The sequence below is a fragment of the Anguilla anguilla genome, chromosome 2 (assembly GCF_013347855.1).
Source record: "Anguilla anguilla isolate fAngAng1 chromosome 2, fAngAng1.pri, whole genome shotgun sequence".
Classification (NCBI taxonomy): Eukaryota; Metazoa; Chordata; class Actinopteri; order Anguilliformes; family Anguillidae; genus Anguilla; species Anguilla anguilla.
The window spans coordinates 7,714,793-7,738,020 of NC_049202.1; the positions used below are offsets into that span (position 1 = coordinate 7,714,793).

General features: G+C 50.5%; 1 protein-coding gene across 4 annotated transcripts in view; it reads right to left on the reverse strand.

The window, feature by feature from the left end:
- Positions 1-21,619, reverse strand: part of LOC118221215 (signal-induced proliferation-associated 1-like protein 2) — a 110,413-nt gene extending 88,794 nt beyond the window's left edge. For 2 of the 4 annotated variants that reach the window (XM_035406067.1, XM_035406066.1), the window contains exon 1: positions 20,811-21,619. The gene's annotated coding sequence lies outside the window, so the exon portion shown is untranslated. The remainder of the gene's footprint in view (positions 1-20,810) is intronic. The other 2 variants (XM_035406069.1, XM_035406068.1) reach the window with 1 other exon arrangement.
- Between the last annotated feature and the right edge of the window lie 1,609 nt (positions 21,620-23,228).

The window sequence follows — 23,228 nt, forward strand, 5'->3', positions numbered from 1 at the left end:
ATTAGACAGCATAGCAAAACACTTACTTAGGCTAAACTTTAAAAAAGGGAAAGAATGATGAGTCACCCCATTTCCTCAGAAGCCTGAACTCTGCTGGTTTACTCGAGCCGTATAACCGTAAACACGCCAACGAGCAGCCAGAGTTCAGGCGGGGCGGGGTGGGGCGGGGGAGGCGTTTCAGGATTTCTGTTAACATTAGACAACGCAGTAAAACACTTAGGCTAAACTTTAACAAAAAAATACATAAATAAATAAATAAAAGAATGAGTCACTCTATTTCCCTCCGAAACCTGAACCGCTCCCATTTATTCTGGCCGAATAACCGTAAACACGCACCTGGAGTTCAGGTGTTTAGGTTTCCGTTCACCACGGGGGGGGGTGGGGGGTGGGGGGGTGGGGGGGGGGTTAATGCTGGTTGCCTCTGGTTCAGCCTTCAGGGACAGACACCTGCCAACTGAACCTGTTTACACTATAGAGCACCCCTCACCCCGCTTTGCTCCTGCGAAACACACCATTCCGAGTCTCCGGCCCATGGACAAGTTCACAGGGTCAGCTGTGGCTCCTCAGCCAATGGGAAGAGCCACACTTCCACAACAAACATTAAAGTAAATACTGGGGGCGACATAGCTCAGGAGGTAAGACCGATTGTCTGGCAGTCGGAGGGTTGCCGGTTCAAACCCCACCCTGGGCATGTCGAAGTGTCCTTGAGCAAGACACCTAACCCCTAACCCCTAACTGCTCTGGCGAATGAGAGGCATCAATTGTAAAGCGCTTTGGATAAAAGCGCTATATAAATGCAGTCCATTTACCATTTATCAGAAAGGGAGATTAGCGATTGGGGAGTTTTTGTTATTGGCGTACTGCATTCGTACTGTGTCTGTGGTTCACAGGGTTATCTCGTAAGTCTCTAGATATGAATGTCTCTAGAGGCCCTTCAGGACTGGAGTTAAACCTCCCGACACAGCGCCCCCATCAGGACTGGAGTTAAACCTGCAGACACTGCAAACCAGTACTGGATCCTGACACCCGTGGTCTAAAGTTCAGATAATTAAATTTTGACCCAAGTCAATATAGCCCAAGAGAGAATAAGTCACAGATTAATCAGAACACCACAAAATGGTCATAAAAAATGTGGGGGAGGGGGGAGTGGAATTTGAGTACTGGAGACTACCAAAAAAAATCCTGCACAGCTGGCAGCCCCTGTAGGCAGTAAGCCCCCCCCCCCCCCCCGGCTGTCTAGTCTAAACGGGTGAAAGGGTTAACATCTGACTGCTGTCTGCCTGCTCAGGACATGCTGGTGGCCGGGGGGGGGGGGTCCCAGCACTGACCATCTGGCCCCCGGGTCTGTGCAACAGCAGCATGGGTAAAAGAACACCCGACTCTACCCATAACCCCCCGTCTCAACTTCCTTCCCATCAGCCCCTGCTGCAGCCGAACCGCCTCCCTGCGTCTACTCTTCCCTCCGCTGATCTCCCCTCACACAAGTGGAATATACGCTACAATATAATACACTGCACATTAACATATATTCATAATATAAGCACTTCTATGAAACTGTATCAATACTAAAAAAGTACTAACAATATGGATGAAATATATAAACGGGCAGCCAAACCCTGTTCTTGGAGATCTACCATACTGTAGGTTTTACTCCAACCCTGATTTGGCGAACCTGATTATACTAATTTGCAGCTCAATACGATCTCTGGCTGTTGAAGTAGGTGTGCTTTGTTAGGGTTGAACCTTCCAGGGGAAGGGTTGGGCAGCCCTGATACATGTATATGTATACTGTATATGTTGCAATACATAAAAGCGACAATATTTTGCTTGCGCATTGCACACTGTTGAAATATCTTGATAATATTATAACATGTTTCGGCACATTCCATTTGGGCATGGCCCAGCTCACAGGAACAAGCAGCACGAACGGTGGGAGAGAACGCATCACTTCCTCGATGCCAAAAGCGCTGACAGAAAACATTGCGATAGCACCGAAACGCAAAACAAAAGCTGCAACGCTGCAGCCCGTAAGCCCGAGGTTTCTGTTTCAGGCCGGCGGATTGTGTTTGAAAAGAAAAATGAGAAAAAAGTACTGTTGAGAAGATAATTGGTTTGATTTCATTTTATTTTAGTAACTCTGTTGTGTTATCCAAAGTTCAGCAGATGCAGACACTCCAGTGGGGGGGGGGGGAGGGGGGTTGGGGGTTGGGGGGGAGGTGGGGGGAAAGAGACTGATCTGCTCATCAACACCTCTCTGAGTACATTCACAGCTTTCATTTCTCTGCCGATTTGAGCTGTTTGTTTTTTTTTTCTTTCTTTCCTTCCTCAGGCTGCTGACAGAAATCTGGCGGTTAAAAGTGCCGCCAGGTTCCCCTGGGCAACAGCCGCGTCCGCCTGACCCCGCCCCCCCCCCTCCCCGCCCCCCCCCCCCCCCCTCCCCGATTAATCACCCATTCATCCGCCCGCTCTCTCCTCCTCCCTTCCAGAGCGAAAGCTTCCCCGCCACGCCGCACACCGAAACCCCCGGCAAACCGCGACGGTGCCCGACGCCCTTCGGAGAAACAAAGAGCCTCAAAGGTTCAATCTAACCGCAACGCGCTCGGCCCTTAACCTCGGCTTCGGGTTCACCAGACCGTTTCAACGGTTTTCGTGTTGGCTTTTGGCGGGTCTCTAGGGCTGGTGTCGCCGTGGAGCTCGAGCACTTCCTGGTCTGGGAGCGTTGATATCGCCTGTGCTCACATTGCTCAGGTGGATGCACTCATCTCTCTTCCAGCGCACCTCCCTCTGGATAAGAGCGTCTGATAATTAAATACACACCCATATAAAGCAAACGTGCCACAAGCGGTCTGCCAGTTGCTAGGAATTATTAACAAAAGAATTTGGGGCGAGATGTGAACAGCACACAAAAATACAGGCAGTAACTCAAAAGGATTTAAGCCACCTTGCAGTGAGTCTGAGCAGAGGCTAAAGTGCAGGCAGATTCGATCGAAGGAAAAAAATATATCTATATCAAGCAGACAGAGAGCTTGAGGGGGGAAAAAAATAAATTAATAAATAAAAAAATAAATACTGCCAAGTCTCAAGTTTCTTCAGTGCTGAAGTTGCCAGCGGCTTGGGCAGGCATTCCGTGCCTACTCCCCGGCGAATTCCTCTCTCGCGCTCCGATTACCACGTCCCGATCGAGGCTTGCATCCATGGTAACCCACCTGGTGACAACCTCAGCCCCCCTACCCCCCCCCCCCCCCCCCCCCCGCTCTCCTTAACCTAGTCATAAATCCAGAAACGGCTGGGGAGAGGTGGGTGGGTGCGGGAGGGGTAACACATAGGCCCCGCCCCCTGGAATCCGACTCCCTTTGAATCCCGCCTCCCACTTGTTGAAGGTGTGAGCGCAGGCGGCACCTCAAAGCCGAACCGCCGATACCGCTCAGCAGGCCACGCTCGAGTTTTTCTTCTTCTCTTTTTATGGGAGAATTTCAATAGAGAGAGAGAGAGAGAAAGAGAGAGAGACAGAAAAAGAGTGACACAGAGTGAGTGAGAGAGAGAGAGACACACAGAGTGAGAGAGAGAGAAGAGAAAGAGAGAGAGAAAATGCCAACTGGGGGAGACAGGCAGAGAGGGGGGGATTGAGACAGGAAGAGAGAGAGAAAGAGAGAGAAAGGAGAGCAAGAGAGAGGGGGGGGTCTGGTTGCCATTGGGAGTCAATTAACTGAAATGCATACAGCTGCTGCATACTCCGACTCCTGCTCCTCCAGGTCCTCCTTCTCCTCCTCCTCCTCCTTCTCCCTCTGACAAAGACCTGCTGCTGGCTGAATGCCCCCCCATTAGCATATGTGAGGGGGGGTTGGGGTGGAGGGCGGGGGGGGGGGGGGGGGCAGAGCGTGACATTCAGCTTATCCGCTTCACGGAAAATCGATTGTTCCACAACAAACGGCCCCGTCGGCCCGCTGAACCCCTGAAAGTCCCGGTGAATGGAGACGGCATGGGGGCTGGGAGCAGCAGGAGATATAAGAATCTAATTACAAACACCCCCCCCCCCCACCCAGAACCCCCCCCCCCTCCCCTCAGAAAGCCTTTATTTTACAAAAATGCACCAAAAAAAAAGAGTCTGAGGGGTTTCCAAAAAGGCTGGTGCGAGTGGGGGTGGGGGTGGGGGGTGGGGGGGTTTGGTTCTTTCAAAAACTTGAATAATTCTCTCCAAAAGACCATATGCTGTGGAGGAGCCTTCATGCTTTACCCTTTCTGCGGCTGAAAGAGATGGAGAGAAAAGAGAGAGAGAGAGAGCGAGAGAGAGGGAGAGTAAGAGAGAGAGAGAGCGAGAGCGGCGGAGAGAGACAATGAGCTGGATGTATGTTCGCACAACGATCCCCCAGGTGGTACAAAAGCTCACCGAATCAATCCCGAGTCCGCTCATTGGCCACATGCCGAGCCGCCCGAGGCCGTTTGGACTGCGGGATTGGTGGAATTTTTTTAAAAAGTACTTATTATGGGGTGTCCTCTGAAAAGGGAAGCCAAAAAAAAAAACACACCCACAGAGGCAATTTGAAATACACAGACATCTAGAAATATTCCTTCCGTTAATCCTGACAATTGTTTTGTTTATCCGTCAGTTTATGATGATGAGTTTTGCTTTCACACTTCAAGCGCTGTGCTTACAAGCACCAGTTGTGTTGCATGTGCTTCTCTCTATTCATCGCTGAGGTCAATGAGATGAGTTTGAGACGCACAGAAAAGTTCAAGGCGGAGTCTCGAAGTTCAAGGTAGCCTGATGTTGCACAAGTCCTTCAGCTTCCCAACCTGCTAGCCAGTGTGGCACACAAAGCCTTTCCAGCATCACACACCTCTCTTTTTTTTATCAGAACTTAAAAAAATTATATAAAATATAAAAATTCCAACAAGATAGACCATAGAAAGTAGTTGTTGCTTTCTTAGACAGACAGAATATACCACAAAAATGGCTTGTTGCTTTACTTAGACAGGTAGAAAATACCATAGAAATGGCTCGTAGCTTTCTTAGACAAGTACAGAAGACCATAGAAATGGCTCGTTGCTTTCTAAGACAGGTAGAATGTACCATAGAAATGACCTGTTGCTTTCTTGGACAGGTAGATTGGCATTAAATCCCAATGGCCTGTTGGAGTCAGCAGAAGAAAGCACTAGAGATCATCTTTCCTTGGCCTCCATTTTCTCAGCGGGATTGTGGGATCAGAGGATTACCGGGAGAACGTGAAACGGGTGAGACGACTCTGCCGCGCGTTATCGCCGCGGATCTCACTCCGACAGAACGACGCCGCGGAGGAGGCCGGCGTAGAACGCGGGTCGTGACACGAGGTGACGGCCCCTAATTACAGCCCGATACTTAAAACGAGATGGTGCGCTTCGATTGGACCGACGTGGCGCGCTCACGCGAGCGTGTGCTTTGATTGGACGAGGCTAGTGTGCTTCCCGGCGAAGGAAGGGGGGGGGGGGGGGGGGGGGGGGGGGGGGGGGGGGGGGGGGAGCGAGCGGAGGTGAGCCGAACCGGAGCGGGACGGAGCGAAGCGGAGCGGTTTGAGGCCGTGGGCCTCTGTCCTAGCGAGGAGAGGGGACAGAGGCCTCCCCGGCCGAACCATTATCGCCGCGGCAACCGGAGGTCCCGGTAATTGCCATGGCGATGAGGACAGCTCGGGGGGCCTGAGCGATTCCGCAGTACGTCAGGAACAAAGCTCCTCTGCACCCCCCCCACCACCCCCACCACCCCTGGCTTTCTCAGATGGGGTGGGGGGGGAAAGAAAACAGCCCTCTTCAGGAAGACGGAAGAAAAGAGAGAAACGCACACACAGCCGCTGGCTGTAATGGGTTACTCTACAGCAGAGCTCTTAAAGAGCCGAGGAGAGGTGTGGAAGACAGGGAGGAGGAGGAGGAGGAGGAGGAGGAAGAATGAGAAGGGGGATGACTTAGTGGGGGGGGAACAGAGAGCGCACAGCACATTAACAGACAGATTGCCTTTTTTAGCTGAGACAAGCGACTGTTCCGCCACCTTGACAAACGCCAGTATCAGCATCCCCCCCCCCCCTCACCCAGCCCCATCCCAGGACTGAGGAATTCCCCCCCGCCCTCCCCCTAACCCCTGCACAGAGGACAGCTGTCTGTGCTTACCCAAACAACCCCCCCCACCCCGGCGCGGCGGAGCACAGAGTTCAGGGTTGGGGGGGGGGGGGGGTACCGTCCCCCTCCCTTCCCCCCCGCTCCACTGTGGAGGGTAATGAATGCTAATTGCCACCATCAGCAGCTTCACTAAACCCAGCCTAGCATGGCCAAATCAAGTCAGCCTTTGTGTGTGTGTGTGTGTGCATGTGCAGCATGTGTGTGAGTGCGTGCGTGCCTGTGTGAGTGCATGCGTGCCTGTGTGTGTGTGCAGGAGAGGGTTTCTCTTCTTCACAAGCGTAATACAGTTTACATTTAATCTAGATTCTGTTCCTGTTACGTTGCTGCTGTTCTATTACACTGCTCATGTTCTGGATTCTGTTCCTGTTACATTGCTGCTGTTCTATTACACTGCTCATGTTCTGGATTCTGTTCCTGTTACATTGTTGCTGTTCTATTACACTCCTCATATTCTGGATTCAGTTCCTGTTACATTGTTGTTGTTCTATTGCACTCCTTGGATTCTGATCCTGTTACATTGTTGCTGTTCCATTACACTCCTACTGTTCTAGATACTGTTCTAGTCACATCGTTGCTGTTCTCTCAATTACAGTCCAACTACTGCTCTAGAAACAGTTCCCGTTCCATTGCCTTCCCAGTGCAGAAGCTTCACGGCCTCCAGCTCAGAGTCTGTGTTTTGCATTGTGACACTCAGAGTCACTATAAAAACACGATGAAGCTCTGAGTCATCCTCATACCCCGTTGAACTTGTTATAAACTTGGCCACTGCTGACTAAGCAGAGACGGGAATTCAGAAGGCAAATTAGGATTTTGTAAATATGACGGTTGAACTTTAGTTAACTGTGGTGAACTTTTATCAATATTTGAAGAAGCTCTTTTGGATGAATTGATTGTTTATTTTTGAGACTATGGGAAGGCCTAGCTTGCTTGAAGAACCCATCTACGGGTGCAGGCACTTCAGTCCACCATATACCATTAAGCTGGTGAGGACACAGCAATTCTGTTACTAGGATACTGGAAAGAAAATATACAGTTGTTCTGATTCAATTCAAGATGAGCCAGAACGAATTGTGAATAAAATGCATTAGTTAAGGCTATAATGTAAATGTTAATTCCCCAGCAGAAGAATACAGACCCAAACAGTGTGCGTTGGGTCTGAAATTTGTGTCTCAAACAGGCATTTTGGAGAAAGGCAAGACATCATCAGCCTTTCTGCTCATACAGCAGGCAGCAGATACAGTGTGGCCTTCACACAGGATCATCTGGATCTGCGTATGTTCCTGCACACTCAAGAAAGGCCAGATGAGAAAAATGATGCAAAACTCCTTCACAAACTGAACAGAGCCTGGACCGAAGTTCCAGTTGCAAAGGGCCTTCAACAAACTGTCTGCACAGCGATTCTCAAAAAGTGTCACCTGCCGTTTCTGGGCTCGCCTCTGACACAGTTCCCTTGGACTGTGGGCAATTTGACTTGGGTAGCTGATTATTTGCATTAAGCATTACCTCTCTGTCAATCTAATAAAGAGGAACTCGTGCAGACAGCTTTATGGCGCCCCGATGGGGGCCGATGAGGCCGAAACGCGATGGCGTGCGACCGGTTTTTAACGTGTCTCACCGACGTGCCAAAGGCCTTTTAACTTCCTCCCTCCTCCAGCGACAGCGCCTGGAACATTAATTAAAGTGAGCCCAGTTTTTACACTGTTTACACGGCGGCAGCCATCTTTGTTCTCCTATCTCAGAGATTGCCGTTGAATGTTGCAAACGAGTTTCGGGAGAACCGCAGGAGGGGCCGTTGGCATGTTGGACGCGCCCCAGGTCCCAGCCGGGGCCAGAATCGCCCCGGGGCGGGCTGGCTGGCTGGCTCTGTGCGGGGGTGAGATAAATGGGAGTGGAGGACCGCTCAGGAGAACGCTCCCAGGCCCGGGCAGGCATTCCCTAAAATGGGCACGCTCCGCGGGGCCTGGGTTCAGCTCCGTCCACCCCGCCCCCCCCCCCCAAATCCCCACCCCCACCTCCTTCTACTCCGTCGAGACTCTGACCGGATTTCTCACACGCTGGGAACTTTCCTCTTTTACTAACCCTCTCTCCTTCTCTCTCCCTTCTCTCCTCTTTCCTTTTTCATCTCCTGCTCTCACCATTGCTCCCCTCTCTCACCGTCTCTCTCTTTCTCTCTCTCATGTCTCTCTTTCATTCCTCCTCTGTACATCGCTACTGTCTTTATGTACATTTCTCCTCCCAGCCCCCCTCTCCCTGTTTCACTCCTTCCCTCCCTTCATCTTTCCCCCTCTTCCACCTCCTCCTCATGGCACCGCGCGCTGTGGGGGGGTGTACCCTGTCTCCCCCTGTGGCAGGGCTGCTCTGGTCTAAAACCCCCTGCAGCAGTGTGTAAACTCTCAGGGTTCACTGGCAGCGCTTCACAGGCTCCAAGGCCAAACGCTCAACAAGCATCCCTGTGTCTGAAACGGACAGGAAGCAGAGCAGGAGGCTCTGAGGGGATAGGGAATGGGGGGGGGGGGGGCGGGGCTGGGGATTGCCAACTCCTACTGATGGCAGGAGAGGCCGTCCCTCGAATTCCGCCATCCTGCCATCCCGCGTGGTGGCCACACCGGTGCGGGGAGACAATGACCACCAGGGTCCGGCCCCTGTCTCCACGTGGCCCCCCACTCCTGTTACTAAGCAGGGGGCCAGCCTGCACTTTGGAGGTGATTACCCCTGCATCAGTCCCCCAGCTCGCCTGTTTGGAAACCTGCCGTGACGTGGGGCATCTCTCACCTTCGCAAAGAGGCTGTGAGGCAACCAGAGGCCGCTGGAAACAGTAAATCTCCGCCCCCCCCCCCTCCCAAATCCCGCCCTCCCTCCCCCGCGCAGACGGGACGTCTGCCCGGGTCCCGCCTGGGGGGACATTTCTGAAGCGGCGTGCGGTGGGATCTGAAGGGGTCCGGTAGGGCGGGGCAGACGGGGCGGGCGGGCGGGCGGGGGGGATGGGGGGGGGGGGCATACGCAGTCTCGGAAGGGGGCGGAGTTTTGGAGCCCGGCGCCTGTCATTTAGGGGGTGTGAACGGCTCTCCTTAAACACAGGCTAAAGCCAAGTTAATTACCCCCCTTTTACTCCCCACATCCCCCAGCAGCCCCAGGGAAACATCAGCTGTCGTCGGGGGAGACAGGCGTAGTGACGTGGGCCGGGTCTGGAGAGTGAGCAGGGGCCGGATCTTCGCCCGCGGCGGGGGCGGGGTCATCCGTCCAAAACTAATAATCATAAATCTGTGGCGGTATGGGGTGCAGCTACCGCCCCCTACTGAGCAGTAAAGGAGACGCCAGAGCAGTGCAGCGGCTAGGGAACCGGGCTTGTAACGCAGAGGTTGCAAGTTCAAATCCCCGAAGGGGCATCACACCCAGTCTCCTTCTGCATATATCCACCTGTATAAAAGCATCAAAAAATGTGGAAGAGTTTGTGCGCTGTTTATCCGTTCAGCAGGTCTGGGAAGCAAGCGTACGGAAAGGCAGTCAGCTCTGAGAGTACTCTCTCTTTCTCTCTCACTCTCTCTCCCTCTTTCTCTCCTCCCTTTCTTTCTTTTTCTTCTTGCCGCTCGGCGCATGCGTTCTATGTCTCCCGTCAGCGGGCACTGTGTCAGTGAATTTTCTGCCCCCCTCCTCAACCCCCCCCCCACTCCATTCCACCGGGGAGAGAGAGCTCTCCCGCCAGACGGCCTGTCACGCCACGCCACTCTGCCCCGTCGCTAGGCAACGGCCCCGGCGAGCGGCGGAGTCTCCCGTGTGGCGAGGAAAGGAGGGAACGTCTCCACCAAGTTACGGCGGCGGAGAAAAGGGAAGGAAAGAAAAGAGAGGAAACGATCTAATGGGGCAGGGTAGCGTAGCGTGGGGGGGGGGGGGGGGGGGGAGGGGGGGGAGCTCCGAGCTGTCTGCTTCACCGCCCTCCTGCAGGTAACAGGAACACTTTCACAGCCGAAAACACCCCCCCCCCACAACCCCCCCACCCCCAAACCAGCTGACAGTGCTCCGAGTGAACAAAGCAACAGCCCCCCCCCCACCACGTTCTCCACCCCCCCCCCGGCCCGCTACCTTTTAATTTAACGGAATCCACTTCCTGTAAGTGCTTTCAGCAGGATCCTCTGCTGGCACACGTCATTCAGCAGACACGCACTCGCACCGGCAGTAAAACAGCGTCTGTCAGAGCGAGGCACAGACAGAGGACAGAGCTGTGTGACGGACGCGGGGGAAACCCAGCAAGAGCGCGGAGACGTAATAGAAACCACCTGCGTCTGCTGGTGGGGCGAGCAGGTGATCAGTGAACCGGGGGGGGGGGGTTCACTGATCACCTGCTCGCCCCACCAGCAGACGCCCCACCAGCAGACGCAGGTGAACTCTTGATGAAAATTCACATTGATATCTACATAGGGCCAGTGGTTCCAGAACTTTCTGAGCCCACGACCCACGACCGGGCCTGACATCAATTCCACTTTGGTTCAGTCGGCGCAGGAAATCAAATGAAATTGAATTAATCTCTTTAGAATAAAAGACCCCTTTGTCCCAGGGATATTTCCAGTTTAATGAATTCAATGCAACTCATTTCCTGATTTGAAAGAATTGAAAAGGGATTTGACCCCAACCCCTATGAAATAACGTTTTTTTTTTGGCCCACCCCCCTTTATTACAGAGCCACACGCGCGCACCCATCTACAGGTCCGTATCCCACGGCGATTGCCCACGCTCTCCTATCTCTCCGTTTAGACAGCCAGGCCCGTATCCAATGGCGATTACACACGCGCTTACCTCTCTTTCAAACAGCCCGGCCTGCACTCACAAAGTAGTCAAGAGCAGAGGTGCTGATCCAGGACCAGCTGGGGGTCGGGTTGGGCCCGTGGACAAAGTCAACCGGATCTTAGTTCTACTCCCACGTGAAATTACCTTCCTGGATACGGCTCCTAGCACGTTAGCGAGCTGCTGTGCCAGTGTGCAAACACTAACCAAGAGGAGCCAGATAACACACCATTACACAGGCCAAACATTGAAACAATGATCACCATAGAGATGGCTAACCAAAGGTAGCGAGATAACGGATAATTACATGCGCCTAATCATCCAATGATGATCACGATGGAGATGGTAGTCTCTGTGCAGAGTAGGCTCTGTTGCTATGCAGTCTCTGTTCTGCATAGTCTCTGTTCTGCGTAGTCTCTGTGCTATGCAGTCTCTGTGCTGTGCAGTCTCTGTGCTGGGTAGTCCCTGTGCTGGGTAGTCCCTGTTCTGTGCAGTCTCTGTGCTGGGTAGTCTCTGTGCTGGGTAGTCCCTGTTCTGTGCAGTCTCTGTGCTGTGCAGTCTCTGTGCTGGGTAGTCCCTGTTCTGTGCAGTCTCTGTTGCTGTGCAGTCTCTGTGTTGCGCTGTAGTCTCTGTTGCTGTGCAGTCTCTGCTGTACGGTCTTTGTGCTGTGCACTCTCTGCGCTGTAGTCTCTGTTGCTGTGCAGTATCTGTTCTGTGCAGTCTTTGTGCTATGCAGTCTCTGTTGCTGTGCAGTCTCTGCTGTACAGTCTCTGCTGTACAGTCTTTGTGCTGTGCACTCTCTGCGCTGTAGTCTCTGTTGCAGTGCAGTCTCTATGCTGTGCACTCTCTGCGCTGTAGTCTCTGTTGCTGTGCAGTCTCTGCTGGACGGCTGACTCTCTGTGCTGTTGCTGTATTGAAGGCCCTTGGCCCCCCGATAGGAAACCTGTCTGCAGTCACAGTTTACAGGAAGATTCAACACCATAAAACTGACAGCAACAAGAAAAAAAAAAAAAAAACAGAAAAAACGTTTCGGGAGGGAAAAAAAATAATAAAGAGCCGTAGAACCATCTGTTATTTAAAGACGGCTTCACCCTGTAATTAAAAAAAATTCAGAAGTCTAGGAAAAAGATTTGCAGATGTTTGACTGCCTGAAAAAGCCGTTTTTTCTTTTCTTTTTTTTTGTTGTTTTTTTTTTTTTTTTTTTTTAAAGTCTGCAGGCCTCTTCCCCTGACAGCGGCGAGATAAAGTTTGAGTTAGAGCTCTATTCAGTGTTTTTAGAGTCACTTTTCTCCAGGCTCTTCTGAGTGTGCGGCACGGGGACATCTGGGCCCCCTGAAAGGCCCATGGGAACCGGGAGGACTGCTGCTTTTGAGGGTAGCCAGCAGATGTACTCAAATGACACACAAATGTTAAACCGTGACCGACGCGGCGACTGTTATTCTACGCAGCGCGCCAAAGTCAACAAGCAACTGCAGACCTCCTCTGCAGCGGGAGGGGGCGGGTGGGGGGGCAGAGTGTGGGGGTGGGGGGTGGGGGGGCAAGGGGGAACGAGGGAGGGATGGAAAGAGAGAATAGCGACTGGAAGCATCACGGTTGTTGGGAGTTACTCTCGCTCCGTTTAAAAAACCTCCTGCAGACCGTGACTGGGAGGTCGCGCCGCCCTGCTCCTTAGACACCAGGATACGGAACTTACATCGCCATGGTTACGTGGTTTATTTCTGTACACGTAGCTTCACGAAGCGACATTAGCATCAATCAGAGGTTGAATTCGAATGAAACGTAACGGCTGCTTCCTACAGAGGGCTCTGGGGTCCTGGACGCAGCCCCACAGACTCATGGGAAATCATTTCCGCTGGCTGGAGGGGGACGGTGCCATTTTTCACACCTCTCGCAGTTCAACAGTTAGCGCTCTTCCTCCCACACACTGTGCGACCCCCCAGCTTGCCCCCCCCCCCTCCAAAGTGCCACTCCCACCCTTCTAAATAGTTCTACACCACCCCCTTCCCCACCCCCACGGCCAACCTCACGGACACTCCCCAGAATAACTTGCGATGCATGTGACTCCGGGACTGGACCGCTATGCAAAGATCGCGGCCATGGCGAACGGATACCCGCGGGTGAACTCTGACCCGGGCGGCGAAGCCTGTGATCTCTCCGGGGGGGGAGGGTGGGGTGTCGTATGTCCATAGTTACCCCTCCCCGGGAACAGGAAGTCTCACCAGAATGCCAACTTGAGCATTCCATTCCTCCCTCCCTCCCTCCTTGCCCATGACCTTCCAAAGCAAGCAACCCATCACCCCCAAAATGAGGGAGATCGGGACTCCCTGGTGGGACATGACAGGGGTTAAAGAAGGTCACCACTTGCAGGACGGACGTGAGAAAGTAGCTTGCTGTGGCCTGTAATATGCATTTCCCATTAACACCCACATCAGCATGCGTGACATGCTTGGCACTATAGATAGACAGTACATACAGTTGTTTTGAGGAACGCAAACCGATATACGTTACAGACTGTACACTGACACTGATGTTTCTTCATAAAGGATGATGGTAGGCAACATTTTAAAAAGCAGCGGGCCTCAGAAAAAGGCCATGTCACGTTTTTGCATGTTCTGTTCATCCCTTTGTGAACAAGTGCGAGGAGGGAGTGGGTTCAGTGCTGTTCTGTCTCTCTGTCTGTCTGTCTGTCTCTCTCTCTCTCTCTCCATATCCCCTCTCTTTAAAACACTGCCCATTTACCAATCAATTACCAACCAATCAATCAATCATTCTTTATTTTTGCACCATTTGCAAACAGGATGTCACATGGCACTTCAAAACAGGCTTGATGTACAGTGTCTCAAGGGAATTCAAGAAGCCAGCAAAACAAACTTGAACTAACTTTGGGGGAAAGCAGAACTTTACTCTCCAAGCCCTTAACAGGTGATCAAGCTTAGGAAATCAGAGAAGCAGAATGAGGAGCAGAACAAAATGGTTCAGCAAACACAACCACATGCAGTTTTATAGAAAATAGGCCAGCCCATTTAGGGGAGGCTGGGATCCTGCAAAAATAGGCCAGCTCTGTGTGTGCATCACTTTGCACGAGAAATGCTTCTGACGGCTACGTAGAGATTATTCTCCCTTTAAAAACGAACCCCCCAGCCCACATAGTGGAGCACCCTGGTCAACACCCCCCCCCCCCACACACACACACACACACAGACTCCCTCTCTTATTGTATTGTGTAATTTTGTATCTCCACTTTGGATGTAAATCAATACAAAAAAAACTTAAAATAAAAACGCCCCCACATCCAACAGAGGGGAGTCCCACGGCATCTCCCTCCCTAAAAACTGCAGCTCTGTGCAGCGGTCAAGTCCAAATAAAATCCACAAAAATAAAAAAAATTCCTCGTCTGCCCAGGCTTTTTGTATTTGTACTATGCTGTTGGTAAAATCTCTAATCCACTCTGAAGACAGGAACACATAATTTTCAGACCTAGAAGCAGCTACAAACCACAAGACCACAATAACATGTTAGGTTACAAATGATATTCTGTCACCAAGGGAGACGAGGCATTTATATACCCCCCCCCCCCCCCCCGCGCCCCCACCCTCCTCACACACACATTTAACGTAGCAGACCCTTTCTGGTGGTGAAAACAAACACATGCAAACACACCCGCACACGTGCGCGCGCACACACACACACACATACACACACACATATCCATGCACAGAGCTTAATTGTAGGCAATTCTAATAATGTCAGCAATTTAACCATCACCAGCTCTAATTACTATTTCTCTGCTCTGAGACAGAACAGCTGCTGGTGGCACTCGTGCAGAGCGAGAGAGAGAGAGAGAGAGAGAGAGAGAGAGAAAGAGGAGAGGAGAGCGGGAGAGGAGAGGAGGTGGTGTAATGACAGGCTGGTTTATGGCACGAGCTGCTATGACAGGACCCGCCCACATTCAGCATTTCCGCTAATCGATGAAGTCTGCCCTGCGGTGCGGCCGCCATCGCGGATACACAAAAGGCCTGCCACTGCCCCTGCCCCTGCCCCTGCCCCTGCCTCTACCCCTGCCACTGCCACTGCCCCTGCCTATGCCTCTCTCCCTGCCCCTGCCACTGACACGGTCTCTGTCCCTGTCCCTGCCCCTGCCTCTGGCTCTGCCTCTGCCCCTGCCCCTGCCTCTGGCTCTGCCTCTGCCCTTTGACTGGTTATGATTATCCGTTTGACTGGGGACCTTTAAAGTGCATACGCAGGGGAAACACTAAGAGGCCATCTCACTGGGACTGCTACAGTGCTACACCGCTAGCTACGCTATGCTACGCTACACTGCCAGCCACGATATGCTATGCTACGCTATGCTTCAGGACGCTATGCTACGCTACACTACCATGCTATGCTGTCTATGTTACGCTAGCTAAAAATGTCCAGAGGGGGGAAAAAAACCTGACAGGATCGACGGATGAAGAGAGGATCCCAGAATCAAACAAGACTGATGGGCTTCCAGAAGGCCTCTGTTTGGCAGCCAGGTCTGGTCGGGGTTCAGTAGCTTTTACACAGCCCTCTCAACGCACACCAGACCCTTCACTGCACAGTTTCAAAGGAATAAGAACAACCAGATGCACCAGCGCAGCACAACGTCGCCTAATTGAACTTGTCTGTTGGCTATCACACTTTTTTTTTTTTCCCCCCCAAGCTCTCACGGTAACGTCTGACCGTGAAGCGTACGCAGACGGCCAACCCATCCCCTGCTCCCTCACGAAGCTTTCCGGCTCATATCCACGTCCCCTCTCCGGCCAACAAGTTCTGGAAGGTTCCGCGTTTGTCCCAAGCCGACGTGTCGTAAACAAATGAAGCACTTTGCGCTAAAGTAGCGCGATAACGCTAACCCTGCCAATTTTGGAGGCCCGTTCAGCCTGCAATGAATTTTGACTAATGCTGCAGTGTTAATGCTTCTGCTGATTAAAAAATACTACATTTTGTAACACGCCGGGTATGAAGTGCTATTGGTTAATCCGACTTCATCCAGACCTTATACACGTTCGAAGGTCCAGACGTTCAAAGAACACCTTAGTGAAATAAGAGTCCATTCCTCCTAATGGCTACATTTGGCTATATGGTCGTTCAGCCTCAATAGTTTTTCCCCATTCGTCACACTGCTATTATATTTTACAGGGGGCATCGAGGCCTGCAGAGACGAAGATCAAGAGGTACCCACGCTATAACTCCACACTGGCACTAGCCACGGGACGCTAGCCAGGGGGAGGGGGTGGGGGGGGGGGGCTCTCAGGGTCTGAGCTTTGGGAAGAAGGGAGGTCACTGGAGGCGGGGCAGGGGCGGGGGAGGGGTGGGGTCAGGAGCCTCTGTTCTCAGAAAAGCCGCCTGAGACATGGATTCCGTGGGTCACGGTAGTGCTCTTCTGAAGAGGGTGAGGATGAAAAGGTAGAGTGGGCGGTGGGGGGTGTGGGGGGGGGGACTACGGGGCACAGATGGTCGTTCTGCATGATGGTCCAGTCCTTAACCACAGTTTAAACAATATTTCAGTTTGGAAACGGTTGGAAAAAAACTTCTCAAATTCATCCTGAAATGAGGAGATTTGAAGAGGTCTATTCTTACATTATACTGTACTCTCCCCCCTTTTTGCACAAGGATCCACAGGAACACCATGGGAAAGACAAAAACACATTTACTCACTAAAATGCATAAAAATAGAAATAAAAAAGAAAAGAACAACTACTACAAGCACAAGAAAAATCAATGGTCTCTTTCCTGCAGGTTATCGCCCTGGTTACAGCAGGCAGGCAGTGATTGCTAAACTGGACCCCATGCTTGGAACACAATGACCTTGGCCTTGGGGCACTGTTAGTACTGTACGGAATCTGCCAGTTGAGAGGGTTGAGACCTTTACTGGAGAGAAAAAAACATTATTATTAGATGGGATGTGGACTCCTGGATGAATTAAATAAATAACTGTGAGGCAGAGCCGCTGGCTGACTTAGTGACCTCTGAACTCTGACCTCTCAAGTCCTCTGCCTTAGGGTGGCGGGCCGAATGCGCAGGAGCAGGATAACAACTGGTTAACCCTTTTAAGGTTCAAAATCGCAAATATGGGATTAGAATGTTCTTAACTGAACATTCTAATGCAGATGTAACAGTCACTGCTGGTAACTGAAAGCAACTGTTACCAACTGAGTTCTAGAACAATGAAATGGAATTCTGACAACAACAAAAAAACATTCCAAAAGACCTACTGAACTCTTCAAAGGGTTAAGAGGTAGACTGGTGGGGCTGGAACATCCTTCACCCTTGAGATTTGCATTCTAGTCATAAGACTAATAGAAGGTATCCCAAATCAGGCATAGGGACAGTGTTCTATAGAAGCCATCTTTTGGACAAACCCCCCCCCCACAACCTCCCTTTCCACCTGATTCTCCTAAATAACTCCTTGTGAGGAGCAGTTGTTCAGCGAATCGCTGCTGTGGTTCAGCTGGCTTTCGGATTCTATGCCCACTCCCCCCCCCCCCCACCCCCCCATACACCCCCCTTTGAAAACGGACATGTGGCGAGCTGAGGCGACCGTGGCTGCCCAATCATCCAGATGGCACCGGGAATGAGCAATGGCCGAAATCCAGCCAAAGCCCCCCCCCCCCCCGCGAGACTCTCTCCTTTCACTGTCCTCGGATGAAAGGGTTCTGGGTCATTCAGGCAAGAAAAAAAAAAAATTCATAGATAAAATTTAGACGGCACTCGCGGACTCGAAAAGCTACAAAGAGCACCGCTGCCAGAGCTCGGACGTGATCGCATGAATAGGGTGGGCAGGGAGGCGTGATGCTCCGGGCTCCTTGCCAGGTAACTTCTACTTCCTTTTGTCCCAACTTTCCCCACAGAAAAAGACTCAAACCTTTAAGGTGTGAGGTCACAGATATGCGATTAGAACGTTCTTAACTGAACATTCCAATGCTGATGTCACAATCGCTGCTGGTAACAGAAAGGAATGAATGCAGTTGCAGAACACTGATCTTAGAAGTTTGAAAAAACACTGCCATCACATGAACTTGAAGAAGACACGCTCTGTCCCACTCTTCACCGCTGAACCCAACGACATTGGGACACAGTCACGTGGGAGCAAACTGCGCTTTCCAGTATTTATTGAGAAAGGAAAATCTAAGGAATTCACGGGGGTAAAAAAAGGACACAAATCAGGTCGCTGTCAGTACAGATCACTATCTGAAGCCGGCAGCCTTTCTAAATTAGATAAAAGGAAGGTTATTTTGAACGGCATCGGAGAAAAAACAACAAGGCTGGGAGACAGACGGGCTACCTCGCGTCGAATTTGGTCTGCATGGATGGGTACGCCGCAAGTCCCGCTAACGGCCTAGCATAAAGCCATTCGGCATTCAGCCCGGGCCAGGGCGCCCCTTTTGTATAAAAGAAAGCCCTTCCACTCCACGTGCGCTTAATAAGGCTAACATATTCAGAGACTAGTACGCCACAGCGTATTTGGCGGTAATGCCAAAAGCTCTTCTCCTTGTAAAAAAAAAAAAAAAAGAAAAAAAAAACCGTCAAAGGAAAGCCAGTTTTTTTTCAGCGATGAATGCGGATTGATGTGGGGACAACTCAGAGCAAGCACGTGATTAGATCTGTCCATGTATTTTTTTTTTTTACATCACTGTTATTTAGTTAGGTTTTCTTGTTTGTTTGTTTTTTTACTCCTTCTAACCTTGCGTTGTACGTTATGCTTGGATGTCGTCCCATGCACAAACCAGGAGGTCCAGATTGGTCACACCCTTTATGGTTTAAGATCATTAATAAGTGAACAGAGTGTTCTTAACTGAACATTCTAATGCTGATGTAACAATCACAAGTGCTGATTGATGGAGCGATGGAGTTCCGGAACACTGACTTTTGAAACTTTTTCAAAAAACCTACTCTTCAAAAAATGTAAGACGTGCATTAGACATTTGATTAAATTACAGAAAAAAAGATGGTGATGCAAATATGCACAGTATATTAACACTGTTAATCTCCCAACAAACTGGCCGATCACTTGACTGGGCAGTACCCAAGAGTGGACAAACCAGGTTACTGGTTTGGGGGAATAAGGGAAACACCCATGTTTAATGAACCAGTATCATGAATATTCAGATCGAAGAAAGATACGCACTGATGCTTCAATTATTGATGGACAATCTCCTTTGTAGGACAGAGAGCAGCGGTGACATCAGCAACTGAATAAAAGCCACTGAAAATCCCACAATGGTCTATTTATAAGCGCTAGCCCAGAGCGATCTGCAAGAAGCGAGGCATCTTTTCATGCCTTATCTGTCTTTCTGTCGCTGGAACGCAAGCGGTACTTGAAATCCACAAACCCCCACCCCCGACTCCGCCCCAACTCTTCCCCTTTAAAATAATCCAGATTGGCGCCCCCACCCCACCACGACCCGATCTGCGATTTAACCTACTGTTATATAGTGTCAAATCGAGACTTCAAGAACTTTATCTTTCACAAAATACTTCTCAACAGAAGAACATTCGAACACAACGTAGCCTACTGGACAAAGAAACCCAGGTATATGTTTGGAATCAGCAGGCCCAATGGCTTCCCCAGGACCAGGACTGAGGACAACTGGTCTGACTTATAGAAAAACTGAATCTAGAGCCATTACGGTACAGGTCATGTTATTCAATCACTGTCTCTCTCTCACCAGCGATACTCTTCCTCATTAAGTCCCTCGAAAAAAGTAAATTGTAAATCATGCGCGGAGACCGCGGCGGAGCAATCATAATTACAATTAACCTTGAATGGCGCAGGTCATCTCCGAGCTAATCGGGGCCGCCTTTTGCGTGGAGTGGAAACCCACGCGTCAGAGCCAAAATGGCCGTAAACAACCCGTCAGGGTCATGACGAGGGGGCTTCTGTGAAAACATCGGTATGATTTTATGGTCGTTTGAGCCGGGGGGTGACGGGAGATCGGCGCTCGTCCCTCCTCCCGGGCCCCCGCTCGCGTGTGATTGGACAGGATCAATGCCATAGCAATGCCAGAAGAAGAAGAAGAAGAAGAGGAAGAAGAAGAAGAAGAAGGAGGAGGAGGAGGAGGAGGAGGACGAAAAAAGGTCACTGAAATTCAAATGCAGGTTCCGTCCCAGCCTCAGATATACTGATTGGGAAAACAATGCTGAGATGGCGAGCCAAGTCTGTGAATTGCTTCCTCGTGTTTCCTGGGATTAAAAAACGAGACAATGTCGCTCGACGCACACACCGCCACTCGCGTCACGAGCCGGGATTGTGAGTATGTCTGCGTGTTTGTGTCTGTGTGTGTGTGTATGTGTCTGAGAGTGTTATGCATGTTTGCGTCTGAGCGTTTCTGGGTGTGTGTGTGTGTATGTGTGTTTGCGTCTGACAGTATGTGCGTGTTTGTGCCTGAGTGTTTCTGAGTGTGTGTGCCAGTCTGTGTGTGTGTGTGTGTGTGCGTGTGTTGCGTCTGAGATTGTACGCGTGGTTGTATGTGTGTGTGTGTTTGTGTGTGTGTGTGCGTGTGTGTGTGTGTCTCTCTGTACAGTCTGTGAATACCCTGTGAAAGGAAGAAGGTGGAAAAAAAGCGTCTCTTTCTCACGATGGGTACAGCAGCAGTGGAGCGAGCCCCTGGTTCCTTCCTGTCTCACAGCGAGTATCCTGCGAGCATCTGCGCTACTCCGCTCGCTGCATAATCGGGCCCGGAAAGACTCGCGGCCATTTTATTTATTTTTTATCCACCCCCCCAACCCACCTACCCCCCCTACCCCCACCATGCGGTGCCTGCCAAGATCCGCGGTGTGTCTGGAACCCCCAGGTCTTACCTTTCTCTCAATGCATCACCCCACCCCCCCCAGCACCCCTGCTCCCAGCCCACAGCACTCACCGTGTAGAACAGGTGCATGGGGAAGAAGGCAACAGATCGATGAAGGAGTGTAAAGTCTGTTTTTTGGTTTTCGGGGCACAGAGGACTGATAACACACTGCCTCCGCTCTGTTTGCCTGTTTACATGCGCCCGGGTATTTATATCTGCAAGTTTTTTTTTTTTGTTTTTTTTTTGGAGTCGGGCATGTCTGAGCACGCTCACTGCACAAACCTGCTAAGTACTTTTTATTAGACAGAGCGACACACACAAACTGCTCCGAACGGTCACGTGTTTCTCTGCCTCTTCAGAGCACATCTGAAATATCCCTTCGATTGACCCTTTTCTGATATTTTTATTTTTTAGTGAAAACTGAGTTTGCTTTTTCTTGTCTTTTTTTCCCCCTCTACAACGGATCAACAATCTGAAATGGCTTTTTATTTACGAAAAAATATCAAAGCTAACGCAGGTTCGTAGGTTTTCTGATATTTCGTTTGTTCAAAAATGAGATTAACACAGAAATGCATTTATCTCTGCACAACAGGTTAGCCATCTAAAATGGCTTTTATTTAAGAAAACGTATCAAAGCTAAGGTAGGATCGATCGTACAGTAGGGCACATGAAAGCCTACCTATAGCCTGATACATGAAACCTGGCCTCAACTCAATGAGATCATCGCAGAACCCTCCCTGTGAAACACAGGTCCCATTGTTTTGAGGAGAGAACTGGCTCCCGTTCCAACCTCATTTGCACAAAGATGGTTTGGGGGTGAAAAATAAGATGGATAATTCATGAATATATAATTAGATGTAGGCCTATTTAATGTAGGGACTAAAAAAAAAAACCGAAATGTTCCTACCAGGAGAGTCTCGTATGGAGTAGCAAGATAAAATCATTCTTTCGGAATGCCGCCAAATTGGACTTTACTTCGAGACGGCCTGGAACTACTCCGCCTTCATTCAGCAGACGCTCTCTCGCAGAACGACGTACACAGAGGGACAACGTTAGTGCATTCACCCGAGTCGTGTGCGGAAAAGTTCCAGAACAGCAAGTGAGACGTCAATCGAGCATTAAATGCAAGCTGACCAATGACATAACTAGAACCATAATACAAATCACGTACTCACGTTCATATGAAACCATAAAGCATGATACTGCAATACTCAGGAAATTAAACTGAAATGAAGGTTGCTAGGCGATATTCTCCCACAGGCCCTGGGGGCACGCGTTGAGGGAGCAGGTCACCAGACGCGTCTACGCTACGCCCCCCCGCTCGATTTCAAGGGCACCTTTGCCCGCCGAAAAAAAGAAAGCGGCCTACCTTTGTGATTACCATTTCAAAACGCGGCCCCTCGACGGTCTATTTAAATTTATACCGTTTCTCTGAAAAGGAAAAAGTTGGCGACTGGAGAGCCGACCTCGGGGGGGACGGCTCTCGTCTTCGGGCCGCCGCGATGCTAATCCGCACTCCGCGCACGTCCGACCGGGCCCCGTTCCTCCATCCGTTTTGTTTGTCTCCGGGAAAAAAAAAGAAAAAACCCTTACCCCCCCTGGGTGTCTTTTCCAGCTTAAAAATTTCGGCTGGTAAAATTCTAAAGGCGAGACGAAGCTCGGCGAGCGACGGCGGAGGGGGGGCCGGCGGGCGCCGGTTTCCGCGACGCTAATTTGCAGGCCCGGCTGAAAAGGTCAACGCGGCGGCGGCGGCGGCGTCTCATCGTTTGAACTCTCGCAACCACTTCCTGCCTCTCTGCCGCCCGTGTGTTATTTGCTCTTCAGTCCCTTCCTGGTCTCACCCCCCTAACCCACACCCTCACCCCCCCCCCCCCCCACCCCCCCTTAATACAGAGCCATTCTCTCGATTCCCTCTGAGATCTATCTTCTCCATTCATTAAAGGAAAGACTTCGCCCGTTTTGTTGAACTCGCACGCTGTTACTGACATGCATTCTGGAACTAATATAGAAGTATATTAAAAAAAACACAAAATAGTACCAGCGAATGAATAAAAGATTGACACAGAAATCACCAAGATAATGACAAGCAGGCTGAGGAAATTATACCTTTCACATTAAACAGAGTGGATTTCTTTCTACCTGTGTCATGAGGAGTAATGTGTATAGGTTTTAGGGGCACTAGCTTGTTAAATTGGATATTACACGCATTTTTTTTTTTTTGCTTTTACATTTTTTTTTAAACTAAAGCTGCTATTGTTGATCTTTGTTAGTAAGATTGCTGTAAAGTGCTCTGTAACTTTGTATAGTGCCTCTCCTTACAATGAAAGGCACTATACAAATAAAGTTTATTATTATTATGATTATTATTATTACCATCATAATCATAATCATTATTATTATTATGATGATCTGGGTGTTTTTGCGTCACTGTCTGCAGATTGTGAAAATACTGTTTATTGCCACTTGCCGACAAAGTTTTTCCTTTATCGG